Source organism: Tursiops truncatus, chromosome 21, assembly GCF_011762595.2.
Source record: "Tursiops truncatus isolate mTurTru1 chromosome 21, mTurTru1.mat.Y, whole genome shotgun sequence".
NCBI lineage: Eukaryota > Metazoa > Chordata > Mammalia > Artiodactyla > Delphinidae > Tursiops > Tursiops truncatus.
In genome coordinates, this window is record NC_047054.1 from 23,762,017 (window position 1) to 23,788,478 (window position 26,462).

The 26,462-nt window shown below is 39.9% G+C and overlaps 2 protein-coding genes across 3 annotated transcripts in view; one reads left to right on the top strand and one right to left on the bottom strand.

Moving 5' to 3' along the window:
- The window catches only part of PURG (purine rich element binding protein G), a 34,707-nt gene extending 34,159 nt beyond the window's left edge, over positions 1 to 548 (bottom strand). The window contains exon 1 of one of the 2 annotated variants that reach the window (XM_019921630.3): positions 75 to 520. The gene's annotated coding sequence lies outside the window, so the exon portion shown is untranslated. Of the gene's footprint in view, positions 1 to 74 lie in introns of both variants that reach the window. The other variant, XM_033848841.2, reaches the window with a different exon arrangement.
- Positions 549 to 791: 243 nt separating this feature from the next.
- Positions 792 to 26,462, top strand: part of WRN (WRN RecQ like helicase) — a 148,380-nt gene continuing 122,709 nt past the window's right edge. The window contains exon 1 of the mRNA XM_019921475.3: positions 792 to 947. The gene's annotated coding sequence lies outside the window, so the exon portion shown is untranslated. The remainder of the gene's footprint in view (positions 948 to 26,462) is intronic.

A 26,462-nucleotide genomic window follows, 5' to 3' on the forward strand; every position in this document is an offset into this window, starting at 1 on the left:
CCCGCTCCCGCTCGCCGCCGGGCCGCCCGCCTCGGGCTGGACAGCCCCCGGGGCCCCAGCCAGCACACACTCACATCACCACTGGTGCCATCACCGCCTCCGCCGATGCCCTTCGAGGCCGCCGCCGCCGCCGCCGCCGCCTCCAGCTCTCGGCCCCTCTGTTGCAGCCGCCGCAGCCGCCGCCCCCTGCCTGCTCCCCCGCCGCCGCTCGCACTGCCCCACGCCGGAGCAGCCGGGCAGGGGCATCGCCTGCGGCGCCCACCGCCGCCGCCCCTCCTGCGGCTGCTGCGGGGGCCGCCGCCTCTGTTCGGGCACCGGCCCGCGGCCCGCGGGAGACAGGGGGGCGGGGAGGGGGGCGGGGAGGGGGGCGGTGGGAGGCGGGCAGTGGGCCCCGCCTCCTCCAGCACAGCCCGCTGAAGGGAAGACCGGGTATCCGCTCTCCCCTGGGGCCCGCCCTGACGGAAGCCCAGCGCGTGGGATCGGACCGTGAGCGTGAGGTGACCGGACAGGTGTGAAGGTGGGGATAAGAACCCGGGTGGCGAGAGTGTTCTGACTTCTCCAGGTTCCGCCGGGACGTAGGACTCTGGCGGCCCACGGGCACCCACAAGGAGACTACACTTCCCTGAGTGCTCAGCGGCGGCGGGAGTCCTCCGCGCATGCGTTTCGCGTAGCCCGCCGGGCTAGGGTGGGAGGGGCTGCAGCGCGGCGCTCTGGGAGTGGTGGACTGGGGGCCGACGGACCCCGGAGGGAGGGGTGGGAAGGTCCGTGTCCTAGAAGTGACGTATGCTGTGTGCGCCGTGACGCTCCGGCGTGGACTCTGACCCGCGGGAATAAGGTCGATTGAATTGGTGTCCAGCATGAGTGACTGGGTTCCAGGCAATGCCGTTGGGACGCTGCACAAGTCGTCCAGCTGAAGGAGAAGTCCCATTGAACTGACTCTTCTCACGGTAACGTGTCCTCCCCAACCCTGCTTCCACCTCCAGACCCTTGAGGTATCATTCTAGCCTTCTCCGACACTGGCGGTGCTCAGTCCGGCAGAGCAGGCCTCTGGGCTGTGTGTGGGATATTCCTTAGAGACGGACATCTTCCTTCTCCCTTTCCACCTCCCAGGCACCCAGCCCATTTTGTGTAGTGTAACAAGTTATGTTGGATTTTTTGAGTTCAAAGCATTGAATCCTTAATGGTTTGTTTTGTTTTCTCTGGTTTAATTTGAGTTGTTTTCTGGATATGTTTGAGTATGTAAAAGTTCTCCCTATGGAAGAGGATATTAGAATCCTTAGGATGTTACTTTAGTGGTCTTTAAGTCAGAGTACTAAGGATTTTGTATAGTTCGGTGCGTTAACTTTTAGGGAGCTGAAGGTCGGTGTGGGTAGGGCATTTAGATTTTCATGCCATTGAACAGTGGTCTCCCTTTGTTAATTCAACAGATATTTATTGAGCGCTGCTCTAGGTACTGGGGATACCATCAATGAACAAAACAAACACAAATCGCTCGTTTTTGGAGTTTGCATTTTGGAGAGAGATAGGCAATGAGTCAAAAGCCTGGTACATCAGAAGGTGAAGAGTGTCAGTGGGGGTAGGGAGCTGCAGTTTTACAGTAGGTGGTCAGGGAAGGCCTGGCTGAGAAGATAATTTTTGAGTAAAGACCTGAAGGAAGTGAGAGAGCTAGTCCTGTGGCTATCTGAGGGAAAGGAAAGTGCAAAGGCTCTGAGGGAGCCTGCATGGTGTGTCCGCAGAGCAGCCTAGGAGGCCAGTAAGTTAGAGCAGGGTGAGATAGAGAATTGTAGAAGATAAAGTCAGACAGATTGTGTAGGACCTTGTAGGCAATTTTGAAAATTTGGGTTTTCATTCTGAGGGAGGTGGGAAGCTACTGGAGAGGTTTGTCAGGGAAACACCATGATCTGAATGATCTTTAAAAAAAAATTGTAAAATGTGTATAACAAAGTTTGCTAATTTATCTATTTTTTAAGTGTACGATTCAGTGACATTAATTACACTCACTGTTACACAACCATCACCATTATTTCTAAAACTTCTGCATCACGCCAGGCAAACTCTGTAACTGGTTAATTAAGCAATAACTCCCCATTGCTCCCTCTGCCCAGCTCCTGGTAACCTCTGGTATACTCTCTATGAATTTGCTTATTCTAGGTAGTATATACAAGTGGAATCATAATATTGGTCCTTTTGCATCGGACTTATTTCACTCAGCATAATGCTCTCAAGGTTCATCCATGTCGTACCATGTATTAGCACTTAATTTCCTTTTATAGCTGAATACTGTTCCGTTGTGTGTATATACTATATTTTGTGTATCCATTCATCTTTTGACAGACAGTTGGGTTTTTTCCCCCTTTTGGTTATTGTGAATAATGGTGCACTGAACATTGGCTTACAAGGATCTGCTTGAGTCCCTTTCTCCAATTCTTTTTTGGTCTGTACCTAGAGTGGACTTGCTGGATCATATGATAATTCTGTGTTTAGTTCTTTTTTTTTTTTAATTTTTAAAATTTATTTTATTTATTTGTGGCTGCGTTGGGTCTTCATTGCTGCGCACAGGCTTTCTCCAGTGGCGGGGAGCGGGGGCTACTCTTCGTTGTGGTGCGCAGGCTGCTCACTGTGGTGGCTTCTCTTGTTGCAGAGCACGGGCTCTAGGCACGCAGGCTCAGTAGTTGTGGCGCACGGGCTCAGTAGTTGTGGCGCACGGGCTCAGTTGCTTCGCACTGGACCAGGGCTCAAACCCATGTCCCCTGCATTGGCAGGCGGATTCTTAACCACTGCGTCACCAGGGAAGTCCCTATGTTTAGCTTTTTGAGGAACTGCAGAACTGTTTTTCACGGTGGTGGAACCATTTTACATTCAACCAGCAATGTTATAAGGGTTCCAATTTCTCCAAATCCTCTCAAAAACTTGTTATTTTCTGTTCCTTTTTCTTTTCTTTTGTCTTTTCTTTTTTTCTGTTCCTTTTCTCTTTTGTTTTCCTTTCTTCTCATCTTTCTGCTTTCCTTTTTCTTTCTATTATAGCCATCTTAGGTGGTGATGTGATGTGGTATCTTGTTGTGGTTTTGATTTGCATTTCCTTAATGACTAAAGACGTTGAACATCTTTTCACATGCTTATTGGCCATCGGTATATCTTGTTTGGAGAAATGTCTATTCTAGTCCTTTGTGTGTTGTTAAATTGAGTTGTTTGTCTTTTTGTTGTTGAGTTGTAGGAGATTTTTGTGTATTCTTACTAAACCCTTATCATAGCTTTGTAGTACGTTTTGAAACTGGGGAGTCCGAGTCTCCAACTTTGTTCTTTTTGAAGACTGTTTTGGCTATCCAGGGCCCCTTGCAATTCCATATGATTTTTTTTTTTTTTTTTTTTTTTTTTGCAGCACCAGGTGGCTTGTGGGATCTTAGATCCCTGGCCAAGGATTGAACCCAGGCCACGGCAGTGAAAGTGCCAAGTCCTAACCACTGGACCGCCAGGGAACTCCCAATTCCATATGAATCTGAGGATTGGTTTTTCCATTTCTGAAAAAAAGCTTTTGGAATTTTGGTAGAGATTGTGTTGAATCTGTAGGTAGCTTTGGGTAGTGTGACATCTTAACAATATTAAGTATTTCTATTCATGAACATAGGTGTTCCATTTGTTGCAATGAAACTTGTCTTCTTTTTTAAAAATTAATTAATTAATTAATTTTTGGCTGTGTTGGGTCTTCACTGCTGCGCGCAGGCTTTCTCTAGTTGCGGCGAGTGGGGGCTACTCTTTGTTGCATTTTGGAGAGAGATAGGCAATGAGTCAAAAGCCTGGTATATCAGAAGGTGCAGAGTGTCAGTGGGGGTAGGGAGCTGCAGTTTTACAGTAGGTGGTCAGGGAAGGCCTGGCTGAGAAGATAATTTTTGAGTAAAGACCTGAAGGAAGTGAGAGAGCTAGTCCTGTGGCTATCTGAGGGAAAGGAAAGTGCAAAGGCTCTGAGGGAGCCTGCATGGTGTGTCCGCAGAGCAGCCTAGGAGGCCAGTAAGTTAGAGCAGGGTGAGATAGAGAATTGTAGAAGATAAAGTCAGACAGATTGTGTAGGACCTTGTAGGCAATTTTGAAAATTTGGGTTTTCATTCTGAGGGAGGTGGGAAGCTACTGGAGAGGTTTGTCAGGGAAACACCATGATCTGAATGATCTTTAAAAAAAAATTGTAAAATGTGTATAACAAAGTTTGCTAATTTATCTATTTTTTAAGTGTACGATTCAGTGACATTAATTACACTCACTGTTACACAACCATCACCATTATTTCTAAAACTTCTGCATCACGCCAGGCAAACTCTGTAACTGGTTAATTAAGCAATAACTCCCCATTGCTCCCTCTGCCCAGCCCCTGGTAACCTCTGGTATACTCTCTATGAATTTGCTTATTCTAGGTAGTATATACAAGTGGAATCATAATATTGGTCCTTTTGCATCGGACTTATTTCACTCAGCATAATGCTCTCAAGGTTCATCCATGTCGTACCATGTATTAGCACTTAATTTCCTTTTATAGCTGAATACTGTTCCGTTGTGTGTATATACTATATTTTGTGTATCCATTCATCTTTTGACAGACAGTTGGGTTTTTTCCCCCTTTTGGTTATTGTGAATAATGGTGCACTGAACATTGGCTTACAAGGATCTGCTTGAGTCCCTTTCTCCAATTCTTTTTTGGTCTGTACCTAGAGTGGACTTGCTGGATCATATGATAATTCTGTGTTTAGTTCTTTTTTTTTTTTTAATTTTTAAAATTTATTTTATTTATTTGTGGCTGCGTTGGGTCTTCATTGCTGCGCACAGGCTTTCTCCAGTGGCGGGGAGCGGGGGCTACTCTTCGTTGTGGTGCGCAGGCTGCTCACTGTGGTGGCTTCTCTTGTTGCAGAGCACGGGCTCTAGGCACGCAGGCTCAGTAGTTGTGGCGCACGGGCTCAGTAGTTGTGGCGCACGGGCTCAGTTGCTCCGCACTGGACCAGGGCTCAAACCCATGTCCCCTGCATTGGCAGGCGGATTCTTAACCACTGCGTCACCAGGGAAGTCCCTATGTTTAGCTTTTTGAGGAACTGCAGAACTGTTTTTCACGGTGGTGGAACCATTTTACATTCAACCAGCAATGTTATAAGGGTTCCAATTTCTCCAAATCCTCTCAAAAACTTGTTATTTTCTGTTCCTTTTTCTTTTCTTTTGTCTTTTCTTTTTTTCTGTTCCTTTTCTCTTTTGTTTTCCTTTCTTCTCATCTTTCTGCTTTCCTTTTTCTTTCTATTATAGCCATCTTAGGTGGTGATGTGATGTGGTATCTTGTTGTGGTTTTGATTTGCATTTCCTTAATGACTAAAGACGTTGAACATCTTTTCACATGCTTATTGGCCATCGGTATATCTTGTTTGGAGAAATGTCTATTCTAGTCCTTTGTGTGTTGTTAAATTGAGTTGTTTGTCTTTTTGTTGTTGAGTTGTAGGAGATTTTTGTGTATTCTTACTAAACCCTTATCATAGCTTTGTAGTACGTTTTGAAACTGGGGAGTCCGAGTCTCCAACTTTGTTCTTTTTGAAGACTGTTTTGGCTATCCAGGGCCCCTTGCAATTCCATATGATTTTTTTTTTTTTTTTTTTTTTTTGCAGCACCAGGTGGCTTGTGGGATCTTAGATCCCTGGCCAAGGATTGAACCCAGGCCACGGCAGTGAAAGTGCCAAGTCCTAACCACTGGACCGCCAGGGAACTCCCAATTCCATATGAATCTGAGGATTGGTTTTTCCATTTCTGAAAAAAAGCTTTTGGAATTTTGGTAGAGATTGTGTTGAATCTGTAGGTAGCTTTGGGTAGTGTGACATCTTAACAATATTAAGTATTTCTATTCATGAACATAGGTGTTCCATTTGTTGCAATGAAACTTGTCTTCTTTTTTAAAAATTAATTAATTAATTAATTTTTGGCTGTGTTGGGTCTTCACTGCTGCGCGCAGGCTTTCTCTAGTTGCGGCGAGTGGGGGCTACTCTTTGTTGCAGTGCATGGGCTTCTCATTGTGGTGGCTTCTCTTGTTGTGGAGTACAGGCTCATGTTATGGAGACAAGTGACGAACTTGTCTTCTTTATGAATGTAATATCTTCTTTAATTGGCAGCAGTGTTTTGTAGGTTTTGGTGTACAAGTTTTTCACCTCCTAGATATTTTATTTTATTCTTTTAGATGCCATTGTAAATGGGATTGCTTTCTTAATTTCCTTTCAGATTGTTTGTTGCTGTTGTCTAGAAACGCAGCTTATTTTTGTGTGTTGATCATGTACCTTGCAACTTTGCTGGATTTGCTTATTAAATCTAGTAGGTTTCTTGGAATTGGTGGGACTTCCCTGGTGGCGCAGTGGTTAAGAATCCACCTGCCAATGCAGGGGACACGGGTTCGAGCCCTGGTCCGGGAAGATCCCACATGCCGCGTAGCAACTAAGCCTGTGCACCACAACTACTGAGCCTGTGCTCTAGAGCTTGCACGCCACAACTACTGAGCCCATGTGCCACAACTACTGAAGCCCACACGCCTAGAGCCTGTGATCTGCAGCAAGAGAAGTCACTGCAATGAGAAGCCCGCGCACCACAACGGAGGGTAGCCCCCGCTCGCTACAACTAGAGAAAGCCTGTACACAGCAACAAATACCCAACACAGCACCCCCCCCCAAAAATCTAGTAGTTTCTTGTGGATTCTTTGGGTTTTTTTTTTTTTAATATACAGGATCATGTCATCTGTGAGTAGAGGTAGTCTTACTCTTCCTTTCCAATTTGAATGCCTTTTATTTCTTGTTTATATCTAATTTCTCTGGCTAGAACTTTCAATACTATGTTGAATAGCATTGGTGGAAGTGAGTATCTGTCTTGCTCTTGATCTTAGGGGGAAAGTTTTCAGTCTTTCACCACTGAGTATGATGTTAACTGTGGGTTTCTCATAAACCCCTTTATTGTGTTGAGGAAATTCTCTTCTGTCCCTAGTTTTTTGAGTTTTTATATCATGAAGGAATATTTGATTTTTATCAGATGCCTGTGTCAGTTGAAATGATCATGTGGTGTTTTTCCTTCATTCTATTAAAGTGACATATTACATTGATTTTCTTATATTGAGCCACCTTTGCATTCCTGGGATAAATCTCACTTGGTTATGGTATATAATCCTTTAAATTGACGTTTCTTTTAACAGAATCACTCTGACTACTGTTTTGAGACTAGACTATGGAGGCAAGCAGATAAGAGATAATGTGGCTTGAACCAAGGTTTTAGCTGTGGCGGTGGTGATAGGAGGTAGGATTTCAGCTTTATTTTGAAGGTAAAACTAACAGTATTTGCTGATAGATTGGATGTGAGGTGTGAAAGGAGGAGAGGAGTCAAGGATGATTCTAAGGTTTTTGGCATGAGCAATCAGAAGGATGGAGGTGTACCTACTGAAAATTGTAATTTATGGAAGGAGCAGTTCGGGGAAATTTTATACCTATTGAGTACAATATGTGCGTTAGACATTCAAGTATCTAGTAAATAATTGGGTATACAAGTTTGAAGTTCAGAGGAGTGCTCTAGGCTGTTTATATAAATTTGGAAGTCACCAGTGTGCTGTAGTTAATTTTAAAGTCATCAGGCTGGATGTGATCTCCAAGGGAGTGAATGTAGATGGAGAAGAGAACAACCAGGTCTGTGACCTGAATCTTCTGTTATGTTTGGAGATTGGGGAGGTAAGGAGGGATGGGCAAAGGGTACTGAGAAGGAATGCTGACTGATGTAGATGGAGAATCAAAAGTTGTCACAGAAGCCTAATAAGGTGTTTCAAGAAGGTGAGTGTGATTAATTGGGTCATATGCTGCTGGTGTGTTGAGCCAGATGAGCACTGACTGTAAGATTTGGCAGCATGAAGGTCATTGGTAACCTTGAAACGAGTGAGCCCTTTTGGTGGGGTGGAGTGTCTTTTCTTCTTTCTTCCCCCCCCGCCCCCTCCCCGGTACGCGGGCCTCTCACTGTTGTGGCCTCTCCCCTTGCGGAGCACAGGCTCCAGACGCGCAGGCTCAGCGGCCATGGCTCACGGGCCCAGCCGCTCCGTGGCATGTGGGATCTTTCCGGATCGGGGCACGAACCCGTGTCCCCTGCATCGGCAGGCGGACTCTCAACCACTGCGCCACCAGGGAAGCCCAAGGGTGGAGTGTCTTTTAAACGCTGGGAAGAGATAATGGAAGGAATGGAAATGGAGATGCTAGTATAGATGAGTCTTTTGAGTAGTTTTTAGGGGAGAAGAATGGAGCAGTTAGCGAAGTCAAATTTGTTTGATTTTTTTTAATGATGGGAGAAATTGCATATGCTTATATACTGATGGGACTTTGGGACTTTTCTGGTAGACTAGTAGAGAGGGAGAAATTGATGATGCAGAAGAGAGGTGAAAAATGCCCTTGACTAGATGAGAGGGTATGGAATCTAGTTCACACAAGGAGGGGCTGGATTTAGGAGCACAGATAAGTCATGGGGGATATCTATCTATCTACCTATCTACCTACCTTCATACCTCCATAATAGCATGGGCCAATTCCCAATTTTTATATCTAAACCTATACCTGTCTATATATGTAATATCTATCTATCTATCTATCTGTCTATCTAGTATAGAGATGGCAAGCTGGAGACCTGGGAGAGCCAGTGGTATAGTTCCACTCTAAGTCTGGCCTGAGAACCAGGAGAGCAGACACTATTTGTTTCAGTCCAAGTGTGAGTCTGAAGGCAGGAGACTAATGTCCTAGCTTAAAGGCAGACAGAAAGAGTGAATTCCCCCTCACTCAGCCTTTTTGTTATAGTCAGGCCGTCAACAGATTGGATGAAGCCCACCCACATTGGGGAGGGCAGTCTGCTTTACTCAGTCTGCTGATTCAAATGTTAGTCTCATCCCGAAACACCCTCACAGAAATGCCCAGAATAATGTTTAAATATTTGGGCACCCTGTGGCCCATTCAAATTGACACAGTAAAATTAACCATCACAATAGAGTATATGGGCGTAGATACAATTATGTGAATAAATTTCGGGGTAGGAGCTTGTGGACATTCTTTTTTGATTGCTTAAGTGAAGTCTGAAGCATGGTTGTCAGCTGGGAGGGATAATGGGAGGAAATATGATAGGTTTAGGTAGACAAGAGAAGGTATAAATAGTTAGCTTAGAAAGAGAGGATAGTAAATAGATTAGGGAAAAGTTGTAGAATGCTAAGAAGACTAAGAGTTCACTTGAAGTTGGTGGTCACAAATTTAAACACATCAGTCAACAAGATTGTGTTTTTCACCTGCTACATTCATTCAGCTACATAGGTATAGGCACAGAGTAGGCAGAGAATTTGTTGTGTTCAGGGTTAGAGTTTTGCCAGGAAAGAATAATGAAACCAGAGATGGGCAATGAAATTGGGGAAGTAGGCAAGGAAGTGGTTATAATTTTGCAATTAAACTGGCCAAGGAGGAAGTAAGGACTGCCTGAGGGTGAGGAGAGTGCAAAGGTAGTAGGACCATTGGATTATAGGCCCCAGGTGGATCAAAAGATTGAGTTTCCAGAGGGAATGAGCTTCAAAAATAGGAGATGTTAATTTGAGAGTGAGATGCTTGGAATTGAGATTATGGAAGGATTCAGTTATTGGTAATAACATGGTATTCTCATGTGAACAAATGGGTAGAGCAGGATGTGGGCAAAATTATTGGGGGAGAGCTAGTCAGAAAACTGAGACACACTATATTCCCCAGATATTATACATTAAAGAGTGTAAGCCACTGGGCAAGTATGGGGGAAAGAGGTAGGCTATAGATATAAACAGCTACAGTACTGATGGTGATAATGATCCGTTAATATCCATCTCAAATACCATCAACTTGATCTATATCTAACACTGGAAAATTAGGTATTGAGTTATATATGGTTGTATTGCAACTCATAGTCAACCATAAGCCTTCATGGACGTCTGTTCTTTGACCAAAGTGTTCTTGTAGGAGTGGCAGGTGATGTAAGACATCTTTTTTTAGTTTTCAGTTCAAAATCCTTCACCACACGATTTGGTGAAATCCTTCACCAAACTTCTGTAGAAGTTTTTCTTAGCTTTCTGTATAGCTTCTTTGGCTTGTCTCCCAGGGTTGTGAAAAATTTATTGTTAAGAAGACAGGCAGAGAAATAGGAGTGCTCTGTGACCTAGTAATTTCATGTCTAAGAATCTGTCCTATGGAAATAGTAATATGAATGCCTAAAGATACATACATACACACAAGGGTATTCTTTGAACATTGTTTGTGATGAAATTTGCAAGCAACCTAACTGTCATCTATAGGGAATAGTTAAATAAATTATGATAGATAAAGAAAATGGAATTCTATATAGTCTTTAAAAAATAGGATCAAGAGGTGGTGTTAGGTTTTACTTATCCCATCCCATCAACAGGGATGCTTTTAGTTGCAACTAATGGAAAATCCAAATCAAAGTGACTTCAGCTTTAAAAGGTTATTTATTAACCTATTTAGTGGACACATCCTGAGATAGAGTGGCCTTCAGGCATGTTCAGTCAGAGCACTGCCTATTTTTTCTGGCCCTATATTTGTTCCTCTTCCATGAAGAAGGCATGAAGATGCTTTACCTTCAGGGTGATGTCTTATATGGTTGTAGGATGACTGTGTGCATCAACTATGGCTATGTATTTCTTTCTTCACATCTAGAAGGTGGAAAATCATCCCTTCCCATAGCATGGAAGGAGAATCCTGATCTTTGTTACAATTGGACCACCTTGGACCTAGTAATTATGGACAGGAATGGAGACCAGAGAATTGAGACCTGGGTTATAGTTCCTGTCCCTGAATCAGTTGCGTGGCAAGGGGAGTGGGATTTCCATATTGGCTTTAAAACAATTGGATTTCATTCCTGGTACTGGTAATGAGGTCAGTCCCATTCCAGAAACTTTGCTGTTATACATGGGGGTGGGATGGGGAAGGCTGAATGTGTTTGTTACCCTCATCTTTCCTACTTGTATTAAGGTAATCAACATTTCGCTCCTCTCATTCTTGATTTTACTAAAATCATGAAACTGTGTTTATCCTCAGGATCTCATGTTAGAAAATTATAAATCACTGTTGACTTCATTATTTGCAGGGGCCCTTCATGTTACTCTCAGATTTCAAGAAAGAGGTGGATAGGAGAGAGGGACTGAGGGAGTGAGGATGGGAGAGAGATAGATATGCTTGTTGAAAAACAAACTATAGAATATTAAAACTCTCCTTTCACATACTTGACCTCAATTCCATTCTGTTCCCTGTAGAGGCCCCTATTAACTGATACTTATCCTCCTGGATTGTTCTTTGCATTTACATAAGACACGTATTATCATTTTGTATTTTCAAATTTAAATGGTAACTACTACTGACACTTAGTTTTTCCTGTTTCACTTGGCACCTATGTTACAGAACTTGTCATCTTAATACATATAGTTCTGTTTTATTCTTTTACTGAATGCTTATTATGCCATATATGGATATGTCATTGATTATCTAACTATTAATTTACCCTACTGATTGCTTTTAGTATGTTTGCTATTACAGACTGATAAAATGAACATCCTTTGCATACATCTTTGTGTTTATATGTGCATGTGGTGAAGAGTATGGAAATATAAAGTGTTGATAAGTTCTACAAAATGTCTTTGAAAATGATGAGGCCAGTTTCTGTTCTCTTGCAAATGTTGTATGTGATTAATCTTTTGAATTTTTGCTGATAATGGTATACCAGAATTTTAGACAGTTTTGTTGACCTCGTTTATTGAGTACTTTGTTCTTTCTTAAAGATTAGAAGTGCCTCCTTTAGCATATGTCAAATTTCTATATTTACATGGCTCTGTTTCTGAACGTGGTATGTTTTATTCCATTGATTTGTATCTATTTTTATACCAACTCCACACTATTTTAATTACTGCTTTTGTGTACTGCTTATGTTTAATAGAGTGAGCTTTTCCTTATTGTTCTTATTTTCCAAAAAAATATTTACTGCTCTTGACCTATTTCTTTTCTTAGTGAACTTTAAACTTGTGGTTCGATGAAAAATCCTGCCGACGTCTTTTCTTGGTATTGATTCTTGAGTGTATTGATTTAATTAATATATTTAAAGTTTTGAGACTGACTATCCAGAAACTCAGTGTGTCTTCTCTAGCCCTTTTTTGATGTCTTAGTAAACTTCTCTAGTTGTCTTTAAAATGGGTCTCATGCATTTTATATTAGGTTTATTCCTCAGTAGATTGTCATTTTTGCTGTTCTTGAATTTAGATATAAATTACATTTTTTAACTGATTCTTGCTCACATATAGAAAAGTACCTTAATTTGTATATGCTTATCTTGAATCTGGTCATCTCAGGAGTATTTGAACCTTGTAGTCCAATTGATAAAATTTGATAAAATCAAATCACCTCAAAGTGATACTGGGGGAAAAGTATTTTGGAGGCTTTAGCTCTTTGATAAGAGTTAAGCTTACCTCATGTTAAAGCTGGTTAGTCATAGCAGTCAGCCTCTTTTATTTTTTTAATTTATCATTATCACCATTTTTATTGTTATCATCAACACCATCATTATTCTGCAGTACTGTCCTTGGGGATCATAGAGGTTTATCAGTTTGTGTCCTCCCTCACGGCAGAGCAGTCAGCCTCTTTTAAAGGTGATTTTCTTTTTTGATAAATGCCTTATATGTGGGAGGATTAAGAAAGAGGATGGTTTTTGAATAATTTCTTCATTGGGAAATAAGCAATTAGAATAGTTTCACATTCTCCCTAAAATAATTGGAACCAGTGACCTTCCCTCCCTTCCCTTCTTTAAGGCTTTGCTTCTTTCTGAGTCCAGTGTTCTTGTCCCTGCATTTTATGATCTTCCACCTGTAGTCTGATAGGCTAGCTCTTCAGGGCAGGGCAGAGATTCACCCTCTCTCTAGGTCTCTCTGAGGCTGAGAAGGTAGAGATGTGGGATCTTCCTAGTGTATGGTAGGAATAATAGGAGCAGTTGGAAAAAATATCAAAGGTTTGTTGCTTCTGGAAATTTTGATGTGTAGCATGAGACATCACCTATTGGCACCTGATCTTTTTTTTTTTTTTTTGAAAATGATAATGCACAGGCCCATGGTATTTCTTTATAGAACCATTAGAACTATATGGCAAAGTCAAAAGGAATACCCATCAATCATTATTGGGCTAGAACACCGGGTTAGTAAAAGTGACTAGGACAGATGAGCAATGTTTGAACGTATGTCACCGTATTTCACAGTGGACCCTATCCATGTGATAGATCATCAGTGTCAGGGAAGTCTGCTGTTGAATAATGAATGTTTCCATGCCTGGCAGTAGGAACCTGATCTGCTCTTGCTGTTCATTCATGAAATGAAGGCACTGGAGTGTGGTGGTAAGATAATTGGACTGGAAGATAACTTTTGCCTTCTGGGAGGTGTACAATCACAAGATTGCTGATTTTTCCTTTTACTCATTTCACGTAACCTTGCCCTGTCTGAAGAGGCTAATTTGAAGTTCTTATGAAAGATTTGTGTTGGGTAAACTTATGGTTGCTTTCAGAATTGTATATTAATTTTCCAGTTTCTTTTTCACTCTGTGTCTATTTTTATCTTTTGCTGTTCCTCCCACACTTAAGTTGGTCTTATTGTAAAATACTGCATTTTTCTTTCTACCTGACAATGCTGAATTTCTGCTCAATACAGAGCTTTGCATCCTAAAGTTAAATATCACTCCCATTTATTTAAGTTATTGTTTTGCCGAAAACCTTACTTTTGGTTTCAAGGTTCGTAGGATTCGCTGGCAAAATAACCACTCTGCACTAAGTTAAGCAAAAATTTAAAGAGTTTATTGAATTAACACGAGAATACAGTATATTAATTAAGAAAAGAATAGTATAACTAATTAAGAAAGAATAGTAAAGACAGAGGTTTATATGTCACCGAATTGGGGAAGCACCTACATCCATATTCAAGCAGCGCTGGGAAGTCCCTGGTACAGCAATCTGGAGTCCCAATTGTGAAAAGGCTCCAGGCAGTGCGTCCACCCCGCGGGTGAGACTTCAGTTTGCTACACGAAGGAGTCCCACTATAAGCACTGATAATAATCAGCCTGCGTGCAAATTTGCAGCCCTGGTATTGTCATAAATGTCTTGGTCTTAACTTGAAAGTCTTGGAATGTTCTCTAATCCCCGGGGGCTGGCCAGGCCCTCAAGGTTCAAGCCCCCAGATTTACTCCCTGTCTTATCTAATGATTTACAAGGTATGCTGGTGTCACCCCTGCTGGCCTGTATGTAGCTCAGCAGTTTGGCACTTAGCCAGTTTTTAGGGTCGTTGCCTGGTCAGAGAGAAGCCTAGTGCCGCCTCTGAAGCCTGAACAAGACTACTTTACTAGCTTCCCCAACAGTTATAATTTTCTGTTACATTGCTATTTAAGGTTATTTTATTCTTATTTTGATTTAAAAAGATTTGAAACTCTATGAAGTTATGAAACTTTTGATATTGTATCCTTTGTGTGGCTAGTTTTTTATTGTTATAATTTATTTTTTTTAAGATAAGGGGTTAAAGAAAGAAAAGAATTGGCCACATACTTTTATTTTCAATTATATTTGTGTATTAGAATGCAAGCACAGAAAACTTGATTCAAACAGGCTTAACAAATAAGGAAATTTATTATTAAAATGAAACTTGAAGGCTGAGGTAGGGCTGACTTTAAGACTGGTTTAGTCCATCTACTATAGCTCCGTTTCTCATCTTTGCTGTCTTCTGTGTGTTGGCTTCGTCCTCAAGCTGGCTTCCATCATAATGGCAAACTTGTTGTAGAAGGCCCAGGCTTCCCATTCTCAAATATAGGGCATCTCTTCTGGTACTTTCTTACAAGTGCAAGACATGTTATTCTCAGAAACCCCCTAAACACCTTCTCTTGTATCTCATTGGCCTGAATTAGATCATAGGTTTTATTCTTACCCCCAATTCAAGGGAATGCCTTGAATTTAGGCCTGAGTTTCTGAATCATCATTGTGGCAAGGGGAATGGGATTACTTTCAGATCAGTTGGATTTTCCATGGGAGCTGGTACTAAGGGCCGCTGTCTTGAAGCACATTGGCTTTGTGAGTAACTGGTCATTATCTCAATTAAATTTATGGTACTGTACAAAGGGTACAGGGTGGAATGGATGCTGGGTAGGCAACCGTCAATGTCCTCTTGATAATGAGTCCTATAAAATTTCATCTCAGGCCATATGAAGTAAGAGTAAAAAATAAAAAGGAAAAATAGACAGCCTAAGCAAGTTTTAAATTGACTTACTTGAAAACTTCCTCTGCAGTTTCCCAGTTTATAGTGGTTGATTTTAGCTGACTGGCTATTGCTACTTACAGAACAGAGAAAATTCATTAAAAATAATGAATTATTCAGTTGGATAGTGAAATTCAGTTATAAAGCACTTCACTGTGCCATAGATTCAGTTCAGGTAAAGTCATGTTCCTGGTTTATGGGCAGTGCGGCTTCTCACAATGACACAGCATAGAGAGAGGCTTTTATATTTTTCCCTGTTGCTAGCATTTTAATAGCATTTTATTGTATTTATTTGTTTCTATTTGTATTGTTTCTATTTGTATTTTATTTCAGTTGACTATTAATAAAAATTTTAATTTATATTTTGTTATTATAAATTATATATTACATGATACTTGACAGTTACGAAAATTTGGTAGATGCCTATAAAGAAATAGGTCTCTCAAAAAAAAAAATATCCCACTACTTTTAAAATTGCCATGATTTACTGTAGCTGGACCAAATGCTAATGGTGGTTTTATTTAGCTTTTCTTGTTTGCTTGCTTGGGTTATTTGGAGCGAAATTAAGATTAGCCAAAATTGAGCAATAGATTAATTAAATCCTCTTTAATTAGGGAATTTAATGAGGGTTTTGTCGTGGATTCTTTGGTCCTAATTTTTTTACTCTGCCCCCTCCTATTCCTATTAGTGCATTGAAAAGTAGAAAGGAATTCTCAAAAACAATACAAGAGAATACCTTATAAGTTATATCTTCTACAATAAATTACAGATTATACATGCATGTGTTTATGTGCATGTATATGTGTCTATATAGTATATGTATATATATATATATATAAAGTAGTTGCTAGTATATTGGTTAAGTATAGATAAAATAATAGGGTAAGGTTACATTTTCAGAAACTATGTAATATAATAAAAGAACTCAAACCCAGAATTTTTAAAGTTTGTTGCATTGTTAACATTTGAAAGACTTTTTGACTGGAAACTGCCTCTTTTAGTAAAAATAACATAATTGTATAGGTGAAACCCAAAGTGTCTAACCAAATTTAGGACATTGATAACCAAAGTGAATTGCTGAATCATTTAAGCTGCTTTAGTCTTATAAGCTTTTTGTTAGGTTATTTGAAAACACTTACTAATCCAATCTTATAACTTATCAGTTTTTAAAATTTATTTTTTTTCTATATTCTCATCTACACACATGAAAAGTTAGATGAGTGTATGTATATTACTGTTGTAACTTGGATTGTAGTTGGAAACCTCCTAAATATAATTTGTGTAATATACAGAGAAATAAAATAGATGCATGTTGAAATTTAGTACTCCTTGGATCAGATCTGATGCGTAAGAATGAAATCTTTTTGGATAAATGAATCCATTTTCTTTTCTCTATTTGGATTTATCATTTAAAAGAACATTCTGCCTATGAAGCACTTCAGTGTTTAATTAACTTTTGATAAATTTATATACTTAGTCTAATTTGTATGGATTTGATATCTCTTTCTGTACCCATAGGTTCTTGATCCTTCTCAGTATACTAAAGAGAGTGAGGTATAATAGCAGTAAAAGATCTGTCACTACTCCTATCATGTATAGCTGCAGTTTAAGAGATGTCACATCAGGTTTATCACTGTTTATCTTGACATCAACCCCATGGTCAGTAGGGCAAGTAATATATAATAATAATGTACTATAATAAGGCAAGTAATATAATGGCAATTTAATCCCATTTTACAGATGAAGAAATGAAAATTTAGAGAAGTAGTGCCTTGTGCAAGATCACGTGGATACTAAGTGGCCAAGTGTCACAGCATATTTTTCTAAAAAAACTAAAGACCAATTCTCATACAGATATACAATGAGCACATCATATTTGTTTAATTCAATAATGAGGGAACCAACAGGAGATAAAATTGGTTCAAAGTGGAGCAAAGATTATATAGGTAATAGGGTTCTCCAGAAAAATAGAACCAATAGGATATATATATAGATATAGAGAAAGATATTTACTGTGAGGGACTGCCTCATGCGATTATGGAGGCTTAGAATTTCCACAATCTGCTATCAGCGAGCTGGAGGCCCAGGAAAGCCAGTGGTGTCATTCTAGACCAAATTTGAGGGCCTGAGAACCAGAGGAGCCAATGGTGTGAGACCTGCTTAGAGTCCAGAGGCCTGAGAACCAGGAGTGCTGATGTGCAAGGGCAGGAGAAAATGGACATCTCAGCCCAAGCAAAGAGCAAATTTCCCCTTCCTCTGCCTTTTTGTTCTATTGAGGTTCACACCAGATTGGATGATGCCCACCATTGGTGAGGGCAGTCTTCTTTACTCTGTTTACCTATTCAAATGCTAATCTCTGGAAATACCCTCCCAGACACACCCAGAAATAACTGTTTTACCAGCTCTGGGCTGGTAACCCTTAGTGCAGTCAAGTTGATACATTAAATTTACCATCACACAAAGACATTGGAGAAAGAACTTTGAAACAATTGCTAGCTTAGGTACAGGGCTGTCCTACAGGGCAGTAAAAACCATAGGCTTTGAGATTATCTTTTCTGCTGGACAGAATTCAGTTGCATTTTTACTAGATAAAATTTTACAAGTTAACATGTAACTTCATAGAGTCTGAGTTTTTAATCAATAGTAAATAATGAGTTAAATAAACGTATATTCCATATGAAATAATCATTGGGTGGGCTTGTGCTCCTGTATGACACTGAAAGGACACATTGCCTTCTTTTTGTCTTACTTATAACTTTTGGATAATTTTTCTTGATACAGCGCAACATTGGAGCCTAGGTTTTCTGACTCCAAGTGTAGATTTCTTTCCATTGTACTTCCCTGCTTCTTCATAGTATAATTTTTAATGCTAGAGCACTCTGCTGACCTTTGCAAAATCAGCTAGCCTTTGTTATTAGTTTTCCTTTGTGTGTAGTGATGGTGATACAGCTTTGTTCCTTAGAGAAGCTTTGTGAAACTCAATGGATATTTGTAAAATTTGCATCAATGCCCAAAGTGAGAAATTGAAATTTTAGCTTGTTTACCGTGACTTCTCTTTTGTGACATTTTGTTAGAAAATTTTAGAATAATTCTAAAATTCTTGCATTTTTGATTAAATAATCAGGTTTATAAAACAGTGTATTTCATCAGGTTAGCCTTCATATATTTTGAACAAAACAGAATCGAACCATTTTAGGTAGTAACTGAAAATTTGTCCACATTAAACAATATAATTGTCTCTCAGAGTGAGGCATTGAAATACTTACTGATATTTTTTTCCTGGACTTGAAATGGTTATCTGTATGTGCCATTTAACTTAACAGTGTAGTGTTTTTTTGTCTTTTGGGGGATGCATTTCAAAAAGGTTGGGATTCTTTATTAGCCCTCAAGCAATTAGGCAAGTCAGTTACTGTGGTAACAGTAGGCATTAATTTCCTTACTTTTAGAGGTTTTAGGAACAAAGAAATCTCTGAGCTAATCCGCTGAAACCCAACTTTCTCTTGAGACTGGTGTGAAGTCTGTCCGTTCTCTAGAAGATGACACCATTCTAAGGGAAAAATGTGCTTTTGAGATGAATTTCTACTCTGCCAGAGAGAAGTGTATAGTATGGTTTAAAAGCTAGGTGGTGAAAAAGTTATCCCTTCTTAGCTAATTTGGAACTGTGATTGGTCTTAAATTTTCTAAATCTGTTACTAATTTAAATCTTAAATCTTATTGGTGTGATTTCTGTTGACATGAACTAGAAGTGGCTTGAGTGGATAGCTTATCCTACTATCTAATTGCTGTCAAATAAAATCACCTAAGATGACTTCTTTCAAAACACAATTTGTGGGCTTCCCTGGTGGTGCAGTGGTTGAAAGTCCTCCTGTTGATGCAGGGGACATGGGTTCGTGCCCCGGTCTGGGAAGATCCCACGTGCCGCGGAGCGGCTGGGCCCGTGAGCCATGGCTGCTGAGCCTGCGTGTCCAGAGCCTGTGTTCCTCAACGGGAGAGGCCACAACAGTGAGAGGCCCGCGTACCGCAAAAAAAAAAACCAAAAACATAATTTGTAATTTTGGCAGATAATCTCTTAACATTTAATTGGCTAATATTACTAACCCTATAGTAAGCTCACTCATTCAACTATAATGAGGTTCATTTTGCAACTGATTTATCAAAAAGCTTTTCTTTTCCAAGAAGTTGCATTATTATTATTTTTTTTTTTTTTGCGGTACGCGGGCCTCTCACTGTTGTGGCCTCTCCTGTTGCGGAGCACAGGCTCCGGACGCACAGGCTCCATGGCCATGGCTCACCGGCCCAGCCGCTCTGCGGCATGTGTGATCCTCCCGGACCGGGGCACGAACCTGTGTCCCCTGCTTCGGCAGGCGGACTCTCAACCACTGCGCCACCAGGGAAGCCCCAAGAAGTTGCATTCTTATTAGGTATTTTATGAATGTATTGTGATTTTAAAAAAATAGCTATAGTGGGTTGTTAATCACAGCAGCATTGGATATTTTCTAGTCTTAGAGCATTTTGTCTGTGTTCTATAGCAGCAGTTGGCAAACTGGCTAGTAGGTCACATCTTACTTGCTGCTTGTACTGAATATGAGCCTAATGGTTTCTACGTTTTTAAGTGGCTGAAAAAAAAATAAAAAGAACAGTATTTCATGAAATTTGTGTAAATCCAGGTTTTACTGTGTATAAATAAAGTTTTATTAGAACATAACCATGCCTATTTCTTAAGTATTGTTTATAGCTTTTGTTCTATAGTGGCAAACTTGAATAGTTGGTGACAGCAACAGTCTGCCTGGAATATTTACTATCTGATCTTTTAGAGGAAAAGTTTGCTGACTCTTGTTCTATAGTATAAAAAAATGTAACCTTGATTGTTCATTAAACAAACAAAAAAATCTTTCCCACTTTTATTGGCATACGTTTCCCCCGATTGCAAAAAGGTAACACGTGTTCTTATAGAAAATTTCGAACATATAGAAAAGCATAAAGAAGAGAATTAAAAGCTATCTGCATTTGTGGGATAACCACTTATATTTTGGTATACATTGCCAAAGACCTTTAAAAATGTGTTTGTGGGGACTTCCCTGGTGGTCCTGTGGTTGAGACTTCACCTTCCAATGCAGTGTTGTGCGGGTTCGATCCCTGGTCAGGGAGCTAAGATCCCACATGCCTTGCGGCCAAAAAACCAAAACATAAAAAGAAGCAATATTGTAACAAATTCAATAAAGATTTTAAAAATAGTCCACATCAAAAAAATCTTAAAAGAAAAATGTGTTTTTTGGTGTGTGTATATATATAATATGTTAATATATACATATAGACAAATACACATACATCTTTATTTTCTGAAATTAGAGTCTAACTTGCTTTTTTCACTTGATAAATTATAAGAACATCTTTTTAATGACTGCATAATGCTCTGTTTTATGGATGTACCATTATTTATTATTTAACTATTTTTCCATTGTTGGATGTATATTCTGATTTCAACTTTTATTATTATAAATATTATATATTGCACTATATTATATATATAATATATGTATTCTAAATATTGTGTATAACAAGGATGACTATCCTTGTATATAAATCTTTCTGGGGAATGCCGGTTATTTTTGTAAGCTTAATTCTTAAAAATGTAACTATAGGTAAAATGGTGTGAAAACTAGAGAAGTATTTTGAAGGGATATCTTGGTACTGTGTGAAGAAACTCCCTTGGCCTGCCATCATGAAGATGGCTTATCTTCCATTTACCCTAGGTTCTGTTTAGACATGCTAATTTTCACACTAGACCATCAAACTAGTCCTTTTAATAACTTGACTGTTAAAGCATTTGATTGATGCTGATAGTTGATGGACTGGAAGAACCGGGCCAGTGCCCCACTCTGGGTTCATAGTTGTTTTTTTTTAATTAATTAATTAATTTATTATTTTTGGCTGTGTTGGGTCTTCATTTCTGTGAGAGGACTTTCTCTAGTTGCGGCAAGCAGGGGCCACTCTTCATCGCGGTGCGTGGGCCTCTCACTATCGTGGCCTCTCTTGTTGCGGAGCACAGGCTCCAGATGCGCAGGCTCAGTAGTTGTGGCTCACAGGCCTAGTTGCTCCGTGGCATGTGGGATCTTCCCAGACCAGGGCTCGAACCCGTGTTCCTTGCATTGGCAGGCAGATTCTCAACCACTGCGCCACCAGGGAAGCCCTGGGTTCATAGTTTTTACTCAAAATTCTACAGATGGGAAGGTAAATGATTTGCTGTGTGAGCGTTCCTAGCATCATTGTGGAGGCCATAGAGTGGAGTAATGCTCCAGGCCAGTATGAGTTGACACAGTAGACTCAGAAGTGGGGAGAAAAAGGAGATGTGCTCCAGTCTTAGGATAATTCACTTCCTACTCCACTAATTAAGTAGATGCCCCAGACTACCACCCTGTTTCCTGTGGGCCTCTTGAAGGAAAATCCATTTGTTGGCATATTCCTACTCTTTCTCAACCACTCATTCAGTAGTGCACCTACAAAAATGTACCCAAGTATTTCACTCAAAGGATGATTTATGAAGGGGTATTGACTCTTAAAATTTCTAGGGATACTCACATCAGCTGCTAGTATTGATCTGTCTAAGCAGAGGTTAGAATTAAGAGCCCTGCAGGAAACTGGGTCTTGGAAATTGATATCAGATGGAAGATTGCATAGTAACATCCAGTTCTTTTGAAAAATTGGAAGGTCTGGCAACACTGGGTCCATACTGACTGTTGGCAAGAGTTAACTGGAGCAAAGTTAGTGCCTTCCAATTTGTGCTGCAGCATAGTGATAATGGGTTATAGGTAATGCAAGATTTTGATGGTTGCATATTTTTTATAATTTTCAAGCATAAAATCACTTTATAAGGCAAACATTCAAAGATTTATACTAGGTGAAATTATATTTGAACACTTTTTTTTTTAAAAAATACATTTATTTATTTTTGGCTGCATTGGGTCTTTGTTGTGGCGCTCGAGCTTTCTCTAGTTGTGGCGAGCGGGGGCTACTCTTTGTTGTGGTGTGTGGACCTCTCATTGCCATGGCTTCCCTTGTTGCGGAGCACTGGCTCTAGGTGCGCGGGCTCAGTAGTTGTGGCGCATGGGGTTAGTTGCTCCGCGGCATGTGGGATCTTCCTGGACCAGGGATCAAACCTGTGTCCCCTGCATTGGCAGGTGGATTCTTAAACACTGTGCAACCAGGGAAGTCCTGAACATTCTTTATGTAGATCCTTTTGTTAGCTACTTGAGTTCAATAACATGTACGGTTATGCATAGTAAACATGGTCAAAAAGAGTTGTGTCGTGGATGTATCATGTAGTACTTCCTTCTGACTTTCCTGTTAAATAATTTCCTATCTATTAATCACTTTAATTGGCTACGTGTGTGTTACTTAATCATTGGGAAAGTTATGGGCGTTCTTTAAATTTTATTTGTCTTAATTTTCATTATTTTACTACTAGCATAGAAAAGAGCAGGATTATTAGCTAATTATTATTGTATGATATTTAGTGTTCTCTAATAGATTACAATTAATTTTATTAATTTTCTTACTATTTAATTTTTAATTATTTATTATGGGCTTTTGATGTGACAATATGGCAAACCCTGATTTTGGTAGAATTTCATAATGTTTGTTTTTAGAATTTAAAGAACTAGTGTTTATGTCTAAAAATGATTAATTGAACACATGCAACTCATTTGATTCAATAAGGAAATATAAGGCTTTGTAACTTCAGAAACTCATTTAAAAATATATTTGATTACCCTGAAGTATATTTTGTGTACTTTAAAATTTTTGATTATTAAATTAAATGAAAATAAGTTATTTCAGTACACTTAGTTTTTGTTTAGTCTCCTTAATTAAAAAAATTTGTTTTGGATAGGATTTGTTTAGAAATATTCATGATACAGACAGGCTAAACAATTGACAAAAAACTTTTCCCAAGGAATTAAAGACCTGTAGTATTTTAAGTACTTTATATTCAAATAGATTTAATTTCTGTAGATACCTGCTTTCCCACTATGATGTCTAAGATTGTGATTAAAGCTGGAAAATCATCCGATTCATGAGTTGAACATAACAGTTAAGTATTTAATCAATAATTAGGCAGTAAAGGATTATTTCAGAATTGGATTTGGTGTTCCCATAATTCTTTTTTTTTGTGGTATGCGGGCCTCTCACTGCCGCGGCCTCTCCCGTTGTGGAGCACAGGCTCCGGACGCGCAGGCCCAGTGGCCATGGCTCACGGGCCCAGCCGCTCCACGGCATGCGGGATCCTCCCAGACCAGGGCACGAACCCGCGTCCCCTGCAACGGCAGGTGGACTCCCAACCACTGTGCCACCAGGGAAGCTGGTGTTCCCATAATTCTTCACTTTCAGCCTAAATCAAATGAGGTAGGGATGTCAAACAAAATACTCTGGTACCTTTTCATAAAACATCTTTTTTACTAAACAAAAGATCTGAACTTTTGAAAGCGTCTTTGAGCAAAAAATAAGAACGAATTTAAGAGATTGATAAAGGAAATAATCAGATTGAGCTCAAGAAGCTAGTTACAGGATTGCACAATGAATAAAGCTCAGATTACCTCACTAGTTTGCTAACTCTGCTTTTGCTCCCCCTGCCTATGCGGAACACTATGTTTGGACCAGTGGGGAAAGGAAGTGGAAGAGTTGCCATTTTTCAATTATTCTATTAGAAGGTATGTTGGAGATTTGTCAAGGACACAAAGACAACATTAATCCAGAAGATTAATGAAAAAAGTGTTCATCACAGTTATGAATTCATAAATATTGGCAATGGACCTCAGTTAGAAGGCTGTATAGAATCCTTGAAAAGTGCCTGGAAGGACATTATTTGCTTGGTAAAGAAGTTCCAAAACCAACCGGGGATGAAAAATGAAGTGAAAAATGAATATTTTGAAACATATGATATATTATGGAAACAGTGGAAATTTGGGACTGGTAATAACAGGAAGGTATGAAGGCTTTATGTTAAGTTTCAAGGTAAAAAACCTGATATTCTAAGTAATATGTTGCCTTACTCACAGAGAAGCTCTTGTATATTAAAATTTGCCTGTAGTTCTGAATTCTACATTAAATGATGTCATAAAAATGGTGAATCTAATGAAATCCAAGCTGCTACAGTACCTTCTTTTCAGCTTTAGGTGAAGAAATCTGATTAGCTATTTCATTACTGAAGTGTGTTGACAGTCCAAAGGAAGATTTATAAGCTAAAGGGAAAATTTCAAATTATTCTATGTGAATGACTCTTACTTTGCAGATTTTTGAAGTATAATAATTGGCTTCAAAAAATGGTATCCTTAACTGACATTTTGAGCACTTGAATTAACTTAATCAAAAGTGCAGTCAGTGATCGGGTTTCCCTGGCGGCGCAGTGGTTGAGAGTCCGCCTGCCGATGCAGGGGACACGGGTTCGTGCCCTGGTCCGGGAGGATCACACATGCCGCGGAGCGGCTGGGCTGGTGAGCCATGGCCATGGAGCCTGCGCCTCCGGAGCGGGTGCTCCGCAACGGGAGAGGCCACAACAGTGAGAGGCCCGCATACCGCAAAAAAAAAAAGTGCAGTGATCATGTGGAAAATATTAATATATTCACATATACTGACAAAATTTATGGATCCAGAGTAAAAATTCAGCTTTGCCAGGGTGAAGTTAAAATAATTTTAGAAGTGATTGTTTAATTGGTGTTATTTGAATCCTAAAGAAGGATTAATAATATTTTTAGAGCAAAGCCAGTGTGTACCTGAGACAGAGCTTTTTAGCATTATATTGAAATACTTGATATAAAAACATTGATTTTTGAAGCTTATTTACATCACCAGAAGAAATTAATGTATTTCTCAGTAGAAGAAAAGGAGAAGCATTAGATTTAAAGACTTTCAGCATCCTTGAAGTGCAGTTTAAAGGATCGAATTGTTGGAATGCTGGTAAACAGTGAAAAAGGAGTCTTTAGTATATTGGAGCAAAGCCTCCTCTTTTACCATTTGCTACCACTTGTGCTAACAAAGCTTCTTTGTGATGGTTGCTCTACAAGAATATTAAGAATGTGTTGTTAAAAGGTCTTAATCAGGAATTGTGTGCAACCATTTTAAGCATAAAGCATAACATACAAAAGTTATTTCATCTAGGACTTCCCCGGTGGTGCAGTGGTTAACAATCCGCCTGCTAATGCAGGGGATATGGGTTCGAGCCCTGGTCTGGAAAGATCCCACATGCTGCGGAGCAGCTAAGCCCGTGTGCTGCAACTACTGAGGCTGCGCTCTAGAGCCACAAGCCACAACTACTGAAGCCTGTGCGCCTAGAGCCCGTGCTCCGCAACAAGAGAAGCCGCTGCAATGAGAAGCCTGAGCACCGCAACGAAGAGTAGCCCCCGCGCGCTGCAACTAGAGAAAGCCCATGAGCAGCAACGAAGACCCAATGCAGCCAAAAAAAAAAAAAAAAAAGTTATTCCATCTAAATGATTTCAAGGTTTTTTTTTTTTTTTTTTCCCAGTACGCGGGCCTCTCACTGTTGTGGCCTCTCCCGTTGCGGAGCACAGGCTCCGGACGCGCAGGCTCAGCGGCCATGGCTCACGGGCCTAGCCGCTCCACGGCATGTGGGATCTTCCCGGACTGGGGCACGAACCCGTGTCCCCTGCATCGGCAGGCGGACTCTCAACCACTACGCCACCAGGGAAGCCCTCAAGTTTGTTTTTAAAAAGTTTGAAAAATTTAATTTTATAAAGAAGATAAAATTTTCCCCAAATTTCATATTCACACTCCCAAAACCCCTTCCCAGCATGCCATAAAAATACTTTCGTTTTCTGAATGTGCCATGAACTTGAAAATGTTGTCAACTTCCATGTAAAACTTCATTTTTAAATGAAGCAGGCAATTGAGAGTCATCATGTATTTGAGTAAAATCAACAGATATCAAGCTTACTAAGCTGAATAGTTGACAACCTTGATAAAAAAGAATTTCTACACAAAAAAGAACTTAAAGTCCCTGTAAGTATTATCAATGGATTCAATAGGAAATATATTAATCAAAGAACTGAAAACGGTGGAAAAGGAAAATTGGAGGGTAAGAAAGGAACTAAAACGTTATTTCCTAAATAAAATACTCAATAGAATTACTGTGGTAGAA